This window comes from Littorina saxatilis, linkage group LG8 (assembly GCF_037325665.1).
Source record: "Littorina saxatilis isolate snail1 linkage group LG8, US_GU_Lsax_2.0, whole genome shotgun sequence".
Lineage (NCBI taxonomy): Eukaryota > Metazoa > Mollusca > Gastropoda > Littorinimorpha > Littorinidae > Littorina > Littorina saxatilis.
Genome location: NC_090252.1, coordinates 53,840,173 through 53,859,717, shown reverse-complemented (window position 1 = coordinate 53,859,717; position 19,545 = coordinate 53,840,173). Strand labels below are relative to the sequence as shown.

The window sequence follows — 19,545 nt, the reverse complement described above, 5'->3', positions numbered from 1 at the left end:
CATAAACAGTTCGTCAAAAGGAATCTAATTTGCATTTCAACCCATGTGCCTTCCTTATTGTTAATTTTTTCTTCATAAAGACTACTTGAAATAAACAAAATGTTTAACCATTTCAAGGCCTCTGAACACGTTTAAAAAAATGCAGGTCTTTGCTCACTATATCAGATCTGCCAAGGCTCAGTTTACACAGGTAAAATCATCTGTCGACTTGAACACATACCAATAATCAACAGCCTCACTGCTTCTTGGAGCTGGATTTTGTGTGTGGAATGAATCACACATGTGGCGTTTTAGAATATAATTCATAGAAGATGTACATTCTTGCAGAAAGGCTTTAATTTAATAATTCGGTCTTTGTGATGTTCTCTTAAAATAACTAACATGTGTTCCCTTTGCCGGACCTCTGAACCAGTTTTGTGAATATGCAGGTTAAACTCGTGCTTTTTCTGTGTTATCAGTGTATTTCTCATCCAGGCATGGATGCCTCCTCTTAAATGGACAGCCCTTCGACAGCCCTTCCCGTGTAAACGATTGGGTTCAAAATCTCAAATCTTACCAGGCTTTTACATGGGATGTGGCCATCCTTCCGTTTCGAAAAATACCAGAACTCAACACTCTGTAACAGTATGAGTACTCTCTTTGCGAATGTAGAATTTTATGAATTAATTTCTTAAACGCCACACGTGTAAAACATTCCCTAAAAAATCCAGCTCCAAAAACCAGTCAGGATGTTTATTCCTGGTATATGTTCAAGTCAAGAGATTTTTTTCTCCATGTAAAAGTCTTCGCAGATCTGTGTAGTGAGCAATCCTGTTTTGGAAAAGGACGTGCCTTTATGCCTGTATAGACGGTTTGATTGTTGAGATACCTGGTGGCAATGACCGCACGGGTGGCAAGAGGTAGTAATGCACAGATGACAAAAAACCGACCTGCATTTAAAAAAAGTTAGGAGGCCTTGATAGGGGGAAACATTTTGTTAATTTCCAGAATCTTTATGAAGAAATAATGAACGAAAAGAAAGTCTGGTCTTGAAGTAAATGCAAATTAAACTATGTATACTTTTGACAAACTTTTCTGTTCTTATTCACATGTTAAAATGTGTGCAGAGATCGTTAGTTACTTCCCCAAAACCATGTTTCAGGCAACAGGCAAACGGAAAATACTGGACACAAGCTATGCTGACCGGCTCATGGACTGACTACGGTACCTGATGCTGGAGTACACCAACACTGGAAAAAGTCTGGAACAAAATGTTGCAGAATGTGAACCATGTACTGGACCACGTGACAACTCAGTATCTTCAAACCACGCAGGAATCTGTTCAACCAAAGATACTAGTTCAACACAGTCACACGATTTGTAAAAGTATATTTCAGCCTTCTGTAGCTCAGGGAGTTTGAACCCCACTCTTCATCCGTTTGGGAAAGTATTTCTGATTGTTTTGACTGCACAGGTTCAGGTTGGTAATGGTACTCTGATGCTTCTGCCTAGAAACCCCACTCGCTAGCGCACCAGCTGCCTGTCATGGGTAAGCGACGTGCCTGTATTTCCTGCAAAGCAAGACAGAATAAAACAGCAGCTTAGTTTGAGCTTTTAAGACATTCGTACCCGAGAAAACGTGTACGTGTTTGTTTGGAGAGGGTGGATAGAATCATAAGACACGCTGTGTCTATGTGACGTAAAGCAGGTTTTCAAATTCATGCTGAAGCACTGTGTGATCGCTATTTTTTTGGCATATCTTACCTTGATTTCAGATAGACTGGGAACCGAAATGAGGATGTTTACATGAATAAACTATGCTGATATGTATGTGTTTAGAAATAAAGAATAGTTTTAATGATATATGATGGTGTGGTGTTTTTTTTAACCCAATGTGATATTTTCGTATTTGAAAACAAATTGTACACTCTGTTGTCAATTTTACTTTCAGATAAATAAATCTATCATAATGGAAATCATCTGTTTGTGTTGTGTTACTTACCCATTTTGATCAATGTTGAGTCGTCCATATTCCTGTGTGTACGCATAGTATGCAGTTTGAAGGTAGTATATGTCCGAGCAAACATAGGAGGATGTGCTGTTAGCCTGTCTATCTCCTCATCCAGGTTTTCCAGATATTTGAATTTCGTTCCCTCTTGGAGTTTCTGCACTGACACCTGATAAGCAAAATACACGTATCACTCTGTGATCATGGCAAAATGAATCATCTCGGTATGCCCCGTTCAAAAATTACCTTGAGATTCTAAGGTATACACATAAATTGCAGTGGATCACAAAAACAACACGAACAGTAGTACATGTAGCCTATATACAGTATTCAGTTTAAAAATTCATGCAATGAGAGTCAATAACCCGATTTAACCCCAGGTAGATTCAGGGTCCCACTGACTGAATCTCATATGGTTGCTTTTCGGCACACACCACACATTTTTAATGGGACTGTGAGGTTTTGTTAATACAGTAAAATATATAGTAGCAACGTACTGTCTGTTCAGTGTTCGTGACGTTTGAGAATACCGATCTATGCACTAACGCATTGTCTTTTTGTAGTGTGACTGTCCGATATTGCGTACTCCTAAAAATCAATAATCAAAAAGTTTGAACTGCTGTAATCGTGTTTCAGCATATGTCTGACACTGACAGTGCTTATTTGCTTCCAAAACGGCTTGCGATATCACGCCATCAGCGTTTCGCCACTGCTCAGAAAATCTTATGATTTCAGATCTAGTTTGAGATCGGAAATCACGTGTGCTCGTTTAAAAAAACTAAATTCATTTATTACTTCCCTTTGACCGTTTCGCAAGAAAAATGTCAGGATCACTATTAGATCTAGTATTAGCACATGAAAGCAGCCCACCGCCATTTCAAAAAAGTTTCACTGTTTATAGTGGTGTCGATGTCATGTAGTGTCTTACTGTCGCAAATAAAAATACCAGGATAATTGCAGTTTTGTCCGCAAGAAACAGGCTTTGCGCAATGTTAACTTGATGTCTACATGTTTCGTTGTGTGACTGAAGAATTACTCAGAAAGAGAAAATAAGGATAGTCGCGTGTGAACATCACTGTGGAAGCATTTATTCTAAACTGGGCAGTTCAAGGACTAGTGTTTCAACATCACAACAAAGAGAATCACATACCATTTCGTATTGCCGCTTATGCTGGCTCTGTTTCAAGCAGTTCCTTGTGGCCTCGCCAGCATTTTGACGACGAAGAGGCTCAAACGGGCACGCTAAAACCTCAGGCTGGCTGAAAACCGGTCCGTATTCCACTTGTCTTCCTCACTGCTTGAGCCGGCCATATTTGTTGTTCAAGGCTCGTGACGTAGCACACGTATGTGCACAAGGTCATGAGCCAAGACTGCGCGCGCGATGGAACGATTCAGAACAACCAAAAACGAGTCAAAGTATACTTTTCGGATTTCTGTGTTCATTTTTACACACGCATTTGTGGTTGATGAATTAAGAGGGTCAACGTATCAAAAGTGACCCTAAACCTTGGACTTTTCCTTTAACTAATGGTTGAAGAAGTCCTTGATGCTCTTCTGCTTCATGAAGGTATGGTAGTAGCATTCAGGGCCCGGCTTCGCCCATGGCGGCCTCAAAAACATTGTAAGGCGTGTGCTGCCCACTGACAGTGTCACAATATATATTCAATTCCTATTTACATGGTTTTTATGGGATAAGTTACCTCCCTTTCTTGAGAAAATTCCAGATAATTGACCAGCAGGTTCAACTGATCATGCTAAACCCTTATATGCGGTGTGTTGGTATGATAAGAGTTACCTCCTCAGGCTCCTGTCCATAGATAACAAAGCAAGAGTGACCTCCCTTAGCTTCTAGACATTTCTGGAACTGTCCAGTTAATTTTCTTTCTTCATTTCTTCCCCTTATAGGAGCCATACAGAGTCTCTAATATGCCTGGCATAGTGTGCTTACATGTATTTGAATACTACTCAGGTGTCACTCTGGTGAGATTTTTTTCATTTTCTTCATTTATTCGACTTATGTGGGCTGTTTTGGGGTCAAGGGGTCGTGAAATAACATCGAGTTATCAATATATTCGTCTTAATGAAGCTTCGAGTTATCAATAATTTATTTACTATGAAAGAGAGAGCAGTTTGCAGGGCCCCAGAAAAAGTCAAGTTATGACGAAATTCGTACGTACTATCCGAGCTCGTGCTATAAGGGTAGTGGTTGTATGTGGTCGTGTTTCTTTGCCCTGAAGATGAGTCTAGCTGCTGTGTATTGGACTTTCTGAAGTTTGTCTGTGAGGTGCTGGGGAATGCCTGTGAGTAGAGCGTTGCAGTAGTCAAATTTGGAGAGAATGAGAGAGCAGACAAGAGTTTTGGTGGCGTCAACGGAAAGAAGATGTCTAATGCTGCTAATTTTTCTGATCTCAGTGTATGCGGATCTGCACATGTTTGTGATGTGCTTGTCCATGGCGAGGGTGTCTGTGAAGGTCACTGCAAGGTTTCTAGCAGAGGATGAGAGTTTGATGACTCAGAGTTGCCTACATAGATAAAAGAAGGAACGGAAGGAGCGAGAGGCTTGTTTTTAGGGTGGATTAGTATGACTTCCGTTTTGTCGTCGTTTAGTTTTAGTTTGTTGCAGGTCATCCAGCGCTTGACGTCGTCGACACAGTCCTGCACGCGGTGGATGGTGGAATCGAGCTGATCCGGGGGGCATATAGGATACCTCCCATACAGGGCTTCGACGCCTGATCCGGAAGTCCCCTTTGCAGTGGGTGTGTTTCGTGCATCCGAGCTTGAAAGTAGTCCGATCATTTGATGTCATATTTATCAGCTTCTGTTGTAATCTGTGTACGCAAAACAATTTGGTTCATACTGCAAAGCTCTGGAGAAACCACACATCAGCGGAACATTTGACGTCACGACTAGACTGAGTTCCAAAATTGCTCTCCAGGCAAACGTGTTTGTGTGGCGCCAAATTTCAGTCGGGTTCGCTGTCGTTCAACTGTAGATATATAGTTTATCACTTTATGGTAGAACTGGCACAAAGTAAAAGAAATGTTCTTGCAACATGTACTGATAAGGATACAGAAAGTAAGTGCTTGTTGTAGAAATTGTCTTTATCGTTCATTCTGTATGGTTCACGATCATTATTACATGTGGGTTTCAGGTCTCACAAGCAGAAACACTCTGCAGACGACGGAAATGAAGCTTTCAAGATTTCATTTCCTCGGTGCGTTTCTGTTGTAAGTGGACAAAATGTAAGAAATATACTTTTATCCAGTTCCATGATGAGTAATATAGGTGTTATGAAATTATTCCAACGTTAATGGACTGGAGATTTTGTTTTGAACCGGCGAAAAATCTCCTTTTCTTTGCAGCGCCATTGTTGTTTCCAAGCATATTTGAAGATTCGTGCGCAGCTAAAAATTAAACGTACAGTGAATTTTGACGAGTTGACCACAAGTGCGCATGCTCAAATATTTACACAATGTTTTAGCTCCTCAAAGCGCATGCTCAGATATTTACACAATGGTTTTCTGGTTTTTTTCCAAAGCTTTATGCCACCTTTTACCTTATATGGAAATTAATAAAGACGCGTTTGACTATATAAGGAAAATAAATTGCAGTCAAAGACTGTTCTGAAGCACTGTACATAATGTTTGTCACAAAGTTATGCTACATCCGTAACACATTATCAGGACGTGTTTAAAGACAAAGGACACCAATCTACCCAAAACATGGTTTTGCTACTTATCTGTTTTTGACATTTTCAGAGTGCGTTGAAGCAAGTGTGAAACAATTAAAAAAATCTACCCCATATATTCCCCTGCTACAGATCTTTTGAAGATGATGACAGGCCAAGAAACATACATACAAGGGTTGGCAAATTATATGGGGTATCTGACCGATGAATTACAATCACAGGACCTATGTTGTAAGTGGTGTGAATCCCTGGTTTCCGATCTGGCTGAAAATAGCAAAATTACTTGATGTTAGCTAAAATTACATCAGTTTCTCAATTTCATAACCATATATTTTTTTTATCCTCTACTTGATTTGAACCAACCATGTACACAATGCAGAGCAGAGTCCACACATAAACACGCATTGCTACGGAGGCCGCCATCTTGACTTTTCATGCTGCAGATATATAATTTTCTAAATAAAGATAACAAGTTAATAACAGAATACAAAAATGCCCATGCGAATATTGATTTCATGCATAGTTTATCAGCAAACAACTTCTAGTGCATGGTAACAATTGAATTTGACATTTTTCTGAGTTGGAAAGTATTACTGCTGAGCGCTTTGGGCATAGACATCGTCTGCTGTATGCGCAGCCTTTTATTTACTATTAATACAACAACAGTCGATTTCTGAAGTGGCTCTGTATCTGAAATCATTAAAAAACAGCATAAGAAACAATAGCAGAAAGTGTGATGTTTGCCACAAGATGTGTATGATTTTGACATGTATCTGCAACGTACGAGCCCCACTATATGGGAATTATTCTTTGCGGCATAAAAGAAACCCAGGTAGCTGTGGATGGACTGGAGTGCTAAAGGTTGATGAATAGAGACAAAAACAGTATTATAATCTGAAGGGGAAGGATGGAGGGGGAAAAGGTAGGTGGTGGGAAGTGGGTGGTCGGGCGGGCGTGGGGAGGGGGTCGTTATGAAACTTCGGTTGGCTTGTTGCCCCCAAAAAGTAAAGCACAAACACAAAACTTCACATAGAACAAGGGAGGTAAAGGGGGTACACAGGGTGTCAGTTTCAACCTGGCAAACATAAACGTGTAAGCTTATATTTTGTGTGCGTCAGTGTTTTTCTTTGAAAGAAACAAAAAGAGACTTTATTTTTGTCAGCCTCTTGGCGCCTGATTGTCTAACATTATACTAAATGGATGTGAGCTTACGTATGAAAGGCTGCACACTTGTGGGAAGGGCAGTAGGGGGCGGTTAACAGTCCCACCCATTCTCAGCATCGAGGTGTCATTGTAACGTGTGAACTGCTCAAAAGAGAACTTGCACAGGGTGTACTCATACACCCTCCCCCAAACCCGCCTCCCCCCCCCAACCCCTTTCCAAGGGGCTGTTCTTCCTATATGTAACTATGTACAAGGATCCTTGTACTAGTCAACACTCTTTTTATATGTTAGTTTCTCAGAATTCAACATTCATTTGGTAAACTTTTGGTTTTGAAGCAGTAGCGTATATCGCTTTTAATATTGATTGACGGTACATGATAGCATGGCGAATAGGAAAACAGCAACATGTCGTCCTCTATAGAGCATAAGCAAGCACACATTCTGTAATGCTGCTGACCGTTGTGTAAAACGTGGGTAACGCATAAGTCATTCTAACATGTTAACTACATTTCTGACAATAAAGTAGAATATGTGAATTAACAGCGGGCTTGATTGTTCTGTCCGTATACACAAGGTATAGAGATACACACATTACAGCAATGAACGTCTGTGAAAGCAAAAATTATGTTTTCAATTAAACTTTAAAGTTTATCCACGGGTTTATCTTCGAAGTTGGCGACACCATTTGGTTGCCTGTGGTCAGTTCTGACGGAAGTCTCTGTGTTTAAAACTACAGTCGAACCTGCCCTTGGGACCACCCATCGGAAGCGACGATCTGCTCACAACGACCACTCCCACAGATCTCATACGAATTGGCCTTCTCATTCACCTTTCCGGAGCGACTACTTGCTTGTAAGAACCACTTTTGGTCGGCCCCTTAGGTAGTCGTTACATGCAGGTTCGACTGTATTTACATTTACGTTTGTCACAGCAATGAGAAATGTCCAAATGGCTCATGTCTTTTCACACTTGTTACCTCAAATCGTGTTACAGATCTTGATTTCCTTCAAAAAGAGGAAATGTCTTGTCCAGGGGACGTCCTTTACTGTACATAGTGTGTGTCACAAAGTTATGTTACACCCATAACACATGGTCAGGACATGTTTAAAGACAAAGGACATCAATCGACCCCAAAATATGGATTTTGCTACTAAATTGTTTTTGACATTTTCAGAGTGCGTTGAAGCAAGTGTGAAACAATTAAAAAAATCTACCCCATATATTCCCCTGCTACAGATCTTTTGAAGATGATGACAGGCCAAGAAACATACATACAAGGGTTGGCAAATTATATGGGGTATCTGACCGATGAATTACAATCACGAGACCTATTTCGTAAGTGGTGTAAATCCTCGGTTTCCGTTCGTTAGAATGAGTTGTTTATATGTAAATTATCATGACGTGTCTTTCCGATACGGCTGAAAATAGCAAACTTTCTACAATAACACCAGTTTCTCAAGTTTTTAACCATATTTCCTGAATCCTCTACTTGATTTGAACCAACCATGTACACAATGCAGAGCAGAGTCCACACATAAACACGCATTGCTACGGAGGCCGCCATCTTGACTTTTCATGCTGCAGATATATAATTTTCAGACAAAAAGAGAAGATACCATTTAATAACAAAACACATAAATACCCATGAGAATATTTATTTCATGCATAAATTATCAGCCAACAACTTCCAGTGCATGTTAAGAATGGAATTTTACATTTTGCTGAGTTGAACATCATTACTGCTGAGCGCTTTTGGCATGATAACCGTCCGCTGTAGGTGCAGCCTTTTATTTACTATTATAACAACAACAATCGATTTCTGAAGTGGCTCTGTATCTTAAATCATCAAAAACATCATAAGGACGAATATCACAAAGTGTGATGTTTGCCACAAGATGTGTATGATTTTGACATGTATCTGCAACGTACGAGCCCCACTATATGGGAATTATTCTTTGCGGCATAAAAGAAACCCAGGTAGCTTTGATTGGAGTGGAGAGAGGGGACAGGAGTGCTAAATTGAGAGACGGAAACAGTCTTTTCATCCGAAGGGTAAGGGTGAAGGGTTGTGGGAAGGGGGTCATGTCGATGTGACCACGTGTCGTTGTGACCACGTGTCGGTGTGACCACGTATCGATGTGACCACGTGTCGTTGTGACCAAGTGTCGATGTCACCCAATGTCGGGTTTTTAGGCTTTAAAACTTTGCCCATTTGTAAATCATAATACTACTCTTATAAAACTATCAATCACTTGGAGCTAGTTTCGATAAGTGATATGTAATAAATAGCAATGATAGATTTGAATCGAAGAATACAAATCCTGGTAACTGATACGATAATGAGCGCTTCTGCTGGAAACCCGCTTCTCCGGGTTCACCGCTAGGTGGCGCAAGACACCGAGGCCTGTGGCACTCTGACGGCACGTTCGCTTCGCTGCAGAAAGGTCATCGTGACAGTGGCAGAGATACTATTTTGCGGAAGAATGCCGAACAAGTGTTGTGTAGTGAACTGCAACAAAGCAAAGGGATTTCAGTTTCCCAAGAATGTTGAGAGGAGAAAGCGATGGATGGTTGCAGTCAAACGGGATAAATGGTCTCCATCACCACACAGCGTTGTTTGCGAAGATCACTTTCTACCGACAGACTTCCTCGACGGGCCGACTTCAATGGGTAAGTTTTAGAAAACACGAATCGAATGTGTGACTTTTTGCAGATTTCAGAAGTGTAACTGAATATTCTACTAGTCAGCCCGCTCCCTCTCCGGAGCATTTGATGATTTGTTTGCATGTTATTTTTGTTGAACAACCGACATCAGTTTCGCTCCGGTCACATACATGTGTGCATTTCTCAGTTGACAGTGTTGCAGGCATTGTAAACAATGGCCGGTTAGTACATCATGATCATAGTGACACTGACCCCATTACGAAAAACAAGGAATGATAATGATGTATCATTACAACAGGGGTGTATCATAACAACAGAGCGTTATTTTTTACATTTAGTCAAGTTTTGACTAAATGTTATAACGTAGAGGGGGGAATCGAGACGAGGGTCGTGGTGTATGTGCGTGCGTGTGTCTGTCTGTGTGTGTGTGTGTGTGTGTAGAGCGATTCAGACTAAACTACTGGACCGATCTTTATGAAATTTGACATGAGAGTTCCTGGGTATGATATCCCCATATGTTTTTTTTCATTTTTTTGATAAATGTCTTTGATGACGTCATATCCGGCTTTTCGTGAAAGTGGAGGCGGCACTGTCACGCCCTCATTTTTACACCAAAGTAGTTGTAATTTTGGTCAAGTAATCTTCGACAAAGCCCGAACTTCGGTGTTGCATTTCAGCTTGGTGGCTAAAAAAATTAATTGATGACTTTGGTCATTAAAAATCTGAAAATTGTAAAAAAAAATTTTTTTTTTATAAAACGATCCAAATTTATGTTCATCTTATTTTCCATCCACAACTGATTCCAAAAACATATAAATATGTTATATTTGAATTAAAAACAAGCTCTGAAAATTAAATATATAAAAATTATTATCAAAATTAATTTGTCGAAATCAAATTAAAAACACTTTTCTCTTATTCCTTGTTGGTTCCTGATTCCAAAAATATATAGATATGATAAGTTTGGATTAAAAACACGCTCAGAAAGTTAAAACGAAGAGAGGTACAGAAAAGCGTGCTATCCTTCTCAGCGCAACTACTACCCCGCTCTTCTTGTCAATTTCACTGCCTTTGCCGTGAGCAGTGGACTGACGATGCTACGAGTATACGGTCTTGCTGCGTTGCATTGCGTTCAGTTTCATTCTGTGAGTTCGACACCTTGACTAAATGTTGTATTTTCGCCTTACGCGACTTGTTTCTACTTTGTGTTCGGGCAGTCATTTCATGTTTGTTTTTTATTTTCTTTTTTTTCTTCTGTCTGTGAGGATTAAAACGGTACCCAACTGAAACTATTGGCATCATTATTATGCCACTCCTGGCGGACTGATATCCTACATCTCTGCAACTTATGGGGGGTCAACGTCAGACCGGCAGATCATGGAGAGAAGCAGCCTTCCAGGTCTGTGCGATGGAGGTGATTCTGTCATGGCGGATAAAGGCTTCAATGTGCAGGACTTGTTTGCTCCCTATGATGTCCAGGTAAACATCCCAGCCTTCTTCAGCAAAAAGAACAGGTTGACTGAAAAACAGGTCCTAGATGACAGGAAAGTTTCCAGCAAAAGGGTTCATATTGAAAGGCTTATTGGGATGGGCAAGACATACAAAATCTTGTCTGGGCCACTGACAGCCTCTGAAACCAGACTAGCAGGCCACATATTGTCTGTGTGCTTTGCGCTTTGTAACTTCAGGAACAACGTTGTGTCTAAACATGCATAATGTTTGTTCTTGTTCTTTTATTCAAATCCAAAGCTATTATAAATGTTAATATGACTGCATACTTTTCTTTCTACAAGTACTGCATAATACTACAGTCATTTGTGTTTTCTTGAGAAAATCATAATTTTTTTTATTCACATCTGTTTCTAAAGGCATCTGGGATAGTGATATATCCACCTGAACATCATAGGGCACAAATAAGCCCTGTTGCACTTTTTTTCACTGGTTATATGAATGCAGCCGTGGATCAATGTATTAGTGATACAAATGGGTAAATTCCAAAATTCATTATCATTTGAGTAAAGAAATGAGCAGAGGTATATGTATATATGTGTTCAGTGTACATGTGTGTGCTCATCTATGCAGGTGTGATAGCAAAGCCATTGTGACTGACCAAATATCTGCTGCTAGCTGGTACTGTTTTGTTTGTGGTCGCCACCACAGAGCCATAGTACCTGGAATGTCTGTACTTAGTCAGTATGTGATATACTGAGTGTTGTAAAATGGTGTAAGCCTACATCACTGTTCACTTTTTGTGCTAGTCTGTCTGCTTTGTTTAACTGTTGGTTATTACTGTACTAGTGAATAAATCAACTGAAGCTTTACACTTAGATTTGTCTGTGTGTACAATTTATTTTATGCATTGATTTTGCGAGCAGTGAATACTGAGATTTGTCCGTGTGCTTATTTTTTTTTTATGTGCATCAGTGATTGAGAGTTCAGCTTACTCTATGAATCGGTACATCTTCAGTGCTAATATTTCATGCTTGTCATCATACAGGTGTGTTTTCTCTTGCAAGATTACAAGGTGATATTAGCTATTTAGCAGTTCATTCATATTTCAATGCTCAAATTAAGATCAAAGTGATTCTTCACAGATTAATATATTCTGCCAAATAGCACTACACAGTCTAAGCAATCTGATTCTAAATTCATAAACTCACTTTTTTTTTAAACTTCTTCTTCTTCTTCTTCTTCTGCGTTCGTAGGCTGAAACTCCCTCGTACACTCGTGTTTTTGCACAAGTGGAATTTTACGTGTATGACCGTTTTTTACCCCGCCATTTAGGCAACCATACGCCGTTTTCGGAGGAAGCATGCTGGGTATTTTCGTGTTTCTATAACCCACCGAACTCTGACATGGATTACAGGATCTTTTTCGTGCGCACTTGGTCTTGTGCTTGCGTGTACACCCGGGGGTGTTCGGACACCGAGGAGAGTCTGCACACACAGTTGACTCTGAGAAATAAATCTCTCGCCGAACGTGGGGACGAACTCACGCTGACAGCGGCCAACTGGATACAAATCCAGCGCGCTACCGACTGAGCTACATCCCCGCCCTTTTTTTTTAAACGATTGCAAAATGATTGACAGTGTGTTATGCAGCCTCCTTATATTTCATGTACAGCTAATGGATAAAATTTAATTGATCGATCAAGTTTAGATAATAATTTTATCTTTTGTTGCAAACTGCAAAAAACAATTTTTATTACTGTATCAGAAGTCTGCCCAAACACAAAATGCCATCCATGCATTGCGCAAATCTTTGTTCATTCATCACCCTCACCACACACAGACATTCACCAATTTGTTCAGGCATATATATGACACTTTATTCATCACAAAGTGACACGAGTCTGTCGGTAACAAAAGGAAGTAACCCCAATCAGCAAAATCTTCAGGAAGTGCAGTTTTGTGTGTACACATTGTATACATGTACATATCTTTTCAAGCCATGAAATGCTCCCTGTAGCTTTTAAATGTTTACCTCTTCCTCGGTGGAGAGAGAGAGAGAGAGAGAGAGAGAGAGAGAGAGAGAGAGAGAGAGAGAGAGAGAGAGAGAGAGAGAGAGAGAGAGAGAGAGAGGTAAGACTAAAACGATGCTCAGTCAAGCCAAGTCAAGTCAAGTCAATATTTATTTCAAAAACCCCTAGGGTTACATAAATAAAATAAAAATTGCAATAAACACGACATAAAAGATATATGTATTAATGAGACACAACACTTCTAATTAACCGAAAATGAATCAAGCTTAATTCATAACAAAATAATTGTAATCATCCTTTTTTTTTACAGGAATGTATGTGTTTCTGTGTTTGTTTTTGTTTTAATAAAAAAAAATCCACGTGATCAAATAATCAGAACTCTTTCAAAATACTCTTAATAAAATATATTAAATTCAATAACTTTCGTTTCTTTGTTAATTCAAATAAATGTTTAAATTTGACTGCATTTGAATTTCTACGAAAATACAATGGTAAAAACCTTTTCCTCACATTTTCAAAAAAATGACACTGAAATATATAATGAAATTCATCCCCGAGTTCTCCAGACTGGCATTTGACACATATTCTTTCGTTATGTGGTATATTTAACATTCGGCCTTTCTGTATTGGTAATTTATGATTTAATGTTCTAAAACGTAAAAAAGAGAGTGCTAGGTTATTGGGTAAAATGTTCAAATAATTTTCAAATATAAATGTATCTTTAAACAATCTATAATTCAAACAAGTTTCTTTTTCATTTAATTCTGAAAACCACGATTGTATATATTGATCTTTTAGGCATTGCAACGTTTTCAATTTAAACCATTTTTCAGAACATCGTAAATTAAACTGGTCATGCCAAAAACCACTAAGACCAAGAGCATTTAAAGTTGTTTCAACTATTCTATCAAACAATTCAATTTGTATATCTATGGACAACGACAATTTTCTACACTTCTTTAACAAGCTAAACATTGCTCGAGAGGCCTTATCATATAACAACTTTTGTGATTTATTAAACTTATTATTATAATTAAAAAATAGACCCAAATATTGAAAACCGAACACGACCTCAACTAATTCATCTTTGTATTTGAATACTGGCAAATTTCGTATTTTACCTCTTGAAAAAACAACTATTTTCGTTTTTTTGGCGTTCACCCGCAAACTCCACAGATCGCAGTATTCGGACAACACATTAAGCGAGTCTTGTAATGCTTCTGGGGATTCTGCTAAAATGGTTGTATCATCTGCATATAATAAAATAAACATTTTAAACATCAGCTCAGCGTCATCCGGCTGTAAGTCCAACATAGCAACCTCTCTTTCAATAGTAGGGAGGTGTTCAGTTTTATCAAACATGTAAGTCATTTAAATACACAGCAAACAATGCAGGTGACAAGTTTTCCCCTTGATGTACACCGGTAAAACATTGAAAGAAATCTGACTTTTGGTTACCTACTAAAACACATGACTTGGCCTTACTATACACATTTTGAATAATATTTAGCATTCGCCCATTTATTCCAGCGTCAAACATCTTCTTCCATAGAAAAGCTCTTTTCACATAATCAAATGCTTTTTCATAGTCAATAAAAAGACAATATAACCTTTTTCTCTTTGATAGAAAGTAATCAATAATACTATGTAAAGTAAAAATGTGGTCGAGGGTTGAATGACCTGCTCGAAAACCAGCTTGTTCTTCACCAATGACTGAATACTCATCAAAATAATCAGTTAGCCTATTATTCAGAACACTGGTAAATAACTTTCCAAAGCAGCTCGTCAGGGTTATACCTCTGTAATTTGCTGGGTCTTCAGCATCTCCCTTTTGCTTATAATACAAGGGGCGTAAAAGTCCAACAGACCATTCGTCGGGCATGTGTCCAGAACAAAGAATTACATTAAACAGCTTTGTATATACTTTTATCAATTTCCCAGCAGAAGCTTTCAAAAACTCATTTATAATTTGATCATTTCCACAGGCTTTATTATTCTTTAGCTTTTTAACTGCTTTTAAAACTTCATCTTCTGTTATCATACAATTTAAATCAGCGTTATCATTATGTACCATTTCATTTAAATTAGATTCATTTTTATCAACCTCATCTTCACCTGCTGAAAACATACCTTTAAAGTGTTTCAAAAAAACGTCAGAAGAGACTTTTGGTAATTCTTCATTTTTTTCTCTTAGTGTTCCATTAATAATCTTCCAATACGATTTTGGATCATGGCTTTTTAGGTTTTTAATTTTTTTAACAAGGTCTGCTTGATATTTTTTAAATTGCTTATTTACTTCATGTTTATAACTTCGACTTGTTTTGGTGCGGAGCTCACGCGAAAAGGCAGTCTTCATTCTTCTATGTACATTTTTTGCTTTAAAAAAGGACTTTCTCTTTTTCTCACATGTAACATTAAACCATGGACAATTTTCGGTTTTCCTTTTATACTGTTTCTTACCAAAATTATTTCGTTTAAATAACCCTAACTTCTGTGCACTACTCTTCAATATATTATTAACTTCTAAAACAACTCTATTAACTTCGTCAACAGAAACATTTTCGTTAAATACTAACAATTCATCTAATTGTAAATCAATATCGTTTATCGATGAATCTTCCAGACCACAGATATAATCAGTTTCCAATTCTGCTTTCCATTTTGGTCTTCCTTCGAAATGTTCTGCTACATTACAAGCATGCACTTCGTTCCCAACTTCATCATCACAATCATGACTTAAAACATTGTGTCCAAAAATACAATCAAGCTTAATTACCAAGGGGCAGTGAACATCCGAGAACATTTCGCAAAAATCCATAACAACAAATTCTTTGATGGTATGAAACAGGTTGGCTGATATCAAAACATAATCAACAACACTAACATTTTTACATGTAAATTTCCCGGTGCCTCTGTCTGATCCAACCCGACCATTTACAATAACCATATCTGATGTTTTACAAAAATCCACTAAATCATGCCCGAAATTATTTACTAACACATCTTGTGAATGTCTCTTCGGGATATAAAAATTGTTGTCACCTTCGTCATTTTCTCTGCACATATCTTGTGTTTCACAGGGCATACCAAAATCAACATCAAATAAATCTTCAGTGGTATCTATAAGTAATCCTGTTCTTGCATTAAAATCTCCAAGTAAGCACGCGCCTTCATGTTCAATAGTGAGGAATGCATCGTATAATTCGGTATAAACATCCTTATTCACATATGGTGAAAGAACTATCCAAACTTGCAAGCACAGCCGCGGTTGTCCTGTAAGTTCCCGATCCATGTTAAACCCTCATCCTCAAAAGGAAAATAAGCGACAGCATTCTCTTCCACCATATAACATGTCACGTGACGTCGTTGAGACCGAGTGAAGGTATATATCTCCGAGGTATACGGTATTCTTTCAACCCGCTGCACAACAGTAATTTAACGTTACCTTAGTTCGGTCGTACCGGTGTGCAATGGGTGAGGGAGAAAGAGAGAGAGAGAGAGAGAGAGAGAGAGAGAGAGAGAGAGAGAGAGAGAGAGAGAGAGAGAGAGAGAGAGAGAGAGAGGGAGAGATAGAGAGAAAGACAGAGAGAGAGAGAGAGAGAGAGAGAGAGAGAGAGAGAGAGAGAGAGAGAGAGAGAGATGACAGTGGATTATTACCTTTCAGGCCATTGGCCCCTGGAAAGGGGTAATAATTATATGCAGTGACAACTTTACGTAAAGCTTGCAGCGTGGAAAAACACCCTAATATGGTGATGAATAAGACCAGTACATAGCTGCATTCTGCTCCTGTTATAGCGCACGGCGGGTACAACGTTTCCCCAATGTGCAGCAAAGCGGGATAATAATAATAATAATAATAATAAAGATAGCTTATATAGCGCCGCTTCACAAATTTAACTATGCTCTTAGCGCTGTACATCGAGATATAACAATTTCAATAATATAAATACAAAGATGATATTATAATAATACACATTTACAAATATCACTCACGTGCATACATCCTCGTGCACACCACGCGCATACACACTCCCACTCATTAACAAGTGCTTCCATCCCCCTGCCACTGAGATGTTCATATACCCCCCTGGACAAGCTCACACCATGTCCGTCTCCTCTCTGGACTGTACATACACTCAGCAAGAAAAGGAAAGACTAAATGCAAATTTCATACAGAACCCTATAGCTCAATCAAAGCTGAAGCAACTATTCAAAAAAGACACATTCAAACAACAAATCTAACTTCACCTCTAACAGTCTATAAAGATGGCAAGGACAATTTACAAGGATTCGCGAAAAAGGTGCGTTTTAAGGGAACTGCGGAAAGAGTCCTTAGAAGCAGAATGGCGAACGGAGGAAGGGAGAGAATTCCAGACAATGGCAGCCGCAGAAGCAAACGAGCGATTTCCAAAAGAAGGCAAGCTTCGCTCGAGAGTTTCCAGTTTGCGACTGTCAGTGCGTGAGCGGAGGTTGTAGTCAGAGGGATTGTCATATGTGACGAGCAGTTCCTTGAGGTATTTAGGGCCATCTTCAAATTTGGCAGAGAAACAGATACAAGCAAGCTTGTATCTGATACGAGCGGACACGGGAAGCCAAGGAAGGGAACGAAGAAGTGGTGTGACATGATCAAACTTCTTAGAACGATATATCAATTTGGCGGCAGAGTTTTGTACCTTTTGGAGTGACTCGACAAGTTTTTGATCACAGCCATAGAACAGGCTGTTGCAATAGTCTATTCTGGATAGAACTAGAGAACAGGCTAGAGTTTGAGCGGCTTGGGGGGTAAGATAGTGGCGGATAGAACTGATTTTCCTTACGTTACTGTACGCAATTGTGCGGATGTTTTGGACGTGCTGGGAAAGGTTGAGGAAGTGGTCGAAGGTAACGCCAAGATTAGTCACAGAAGAGACAAAGTTGACGTCGCTATCACCGACATGAATGCTAGAAGGCAAAGAATTTTCAGGGAAAGATCTGTACTTGGACCTGACAAGCATGGATTCAGTTTTCGAGTCGTTTAGCTGTAGTTTGTTAGCCGTCATCCACGCCTTTACAGCAACAACACAGTCTTCCATTTCACTCACAGTGGTATCAATTTGATCAATCTCACTGTCTTTGTACAACTGGTTGTCGTCTGCGAAGGCGTGGTGATCGATAGGATACTGTTGACGAGGTTAAAGAGGGGGTCCATGTACAAAACAAAAAGAACTGGACCCAACACGGATCCCTGAGGAACACCGAACTGAAGGACTGTGGATTCTGAACTGATGCCGTTTACCACGACTGTTTGAATCCTATCCGACAGATAGGACTCAAACCAGGACAGTGCAGAACCTGTGATGCCAAAAGTTGCCTCAAGGCGGGCTGTCATAATTGAGTGGTCAATGGTGTCGAACGCAGCGGACAAATCGAGAAGCGTGAGAACAGACACTTTACCGTTATTGAGAGCCATCAGAAGGTCGTTTACAATTTTCAACAAAGCAGTTTCAGTGCTGTGGGCAGGTCTATAAGCCGATTGGAGGCTGCTGAGAAGATTGTTTGATGAGAGGTGGGCATTAAGTTGCAGCAAGACCAGTCTTTCCAAGATCTTTGAAAGAAACGACAAGTTCGAAACTGGTCTGTAGTTCTTTAAATCATTGCGGTCGAGGGATGATTTCTTTATCAGGGGTTTGACAAGAGCTTGTTTCATGACAGACGGGAAAGTGCCAGAGAGAATTGAACTATTCATGACGGAGGTAATGTGAGGTAACACTGTGTCCAAACATTCAATCAGCAAATGTGATGGAAAAACATCAAGATCACAGGTTTTTGTACCAGACTTCAAAATCACTTTCTTCACATCGGACTCAGTCACAGGTTCAAACTGACAGAGAGGTTTGCCGTGAAAACAGCATCCAGCATCAGATTGTTGGGAGGGGGGTGTTTTGTCAAGATTGTCTCGAATGGTCTTTATTTTGTTCATGAAGTAGTTCAAGAATCTCTGTGGCAGTTCAATTGACGGAAAGATGGTGGGAAGTGGGGATGGGGTTTTGTTTCCAAGTAAGTTGTTAGTGATGCCGAATAGCTGTTTAGATGACAAACACTGTCTAATTTGTTCCGAGAAGTAGTTGGTTTTTGCAACATGAACAAGCTTAGTGACAGCTCTTTTGGCGGAGTTGAAGATCTGTTTATGAATAGTTAGTCCAGTCTTCTCGCACACTTTCTCAGCACGTCTCCTGTTCTGCTTGGCTGCTTTGACGTCCTCGCTGACAGAATTGAACCACGGAGCGCTCCTTTTCCTGGAAATAGTCCGTTGCGTTGCAGGAGCGTGGGCATCCAACGTCGTCTGCAGGCAGGAGTTGAAATCGTCTGCCGTCAGGGACGGGCAGCTGGACAGGCTGGCTTGCAGATCGTCGTTTAGAGCAGATCGGTCGATGGCACGGATATTCCGGACTGTCACCACGGCAGGTGGAAGAAGGGGGACTGTGATGTTGAGTTGTGCCATGACACAGGAGTGATCGGAGGCAATAGCACTGGAAACAGCGGTACTCAGTACTAACTGATCACTCTCTCTGTGCACCAGCC

The 19,545-nt window shown here is 39.7% G+C and overlaps 1 long non-coding RNA gene across 1 annotated transcript; it reads right to left on the bottom strand.

The window, feature by feature from the left end:
* Window positions 1-230: 230 nt before the first annotated feature.
* On the bottom strand, window positions 231-3,433 carry LOC138973837 (uncharacterized). Its single transcript, XR_011458180.1, has 3 exons — window positions 3,138-3,433; window positions 1,982-2,156; window positions 231-1,550 (listed from the first exon to the last, which is right to left on the bottom strand). It is a non-coding gene; the product is annotated as an uncharacterized lncRNA (long non-coding RNA).
* Between the last annotated feature and the right edge of the window lie 16,112 nt (window positions 3,434-19,545).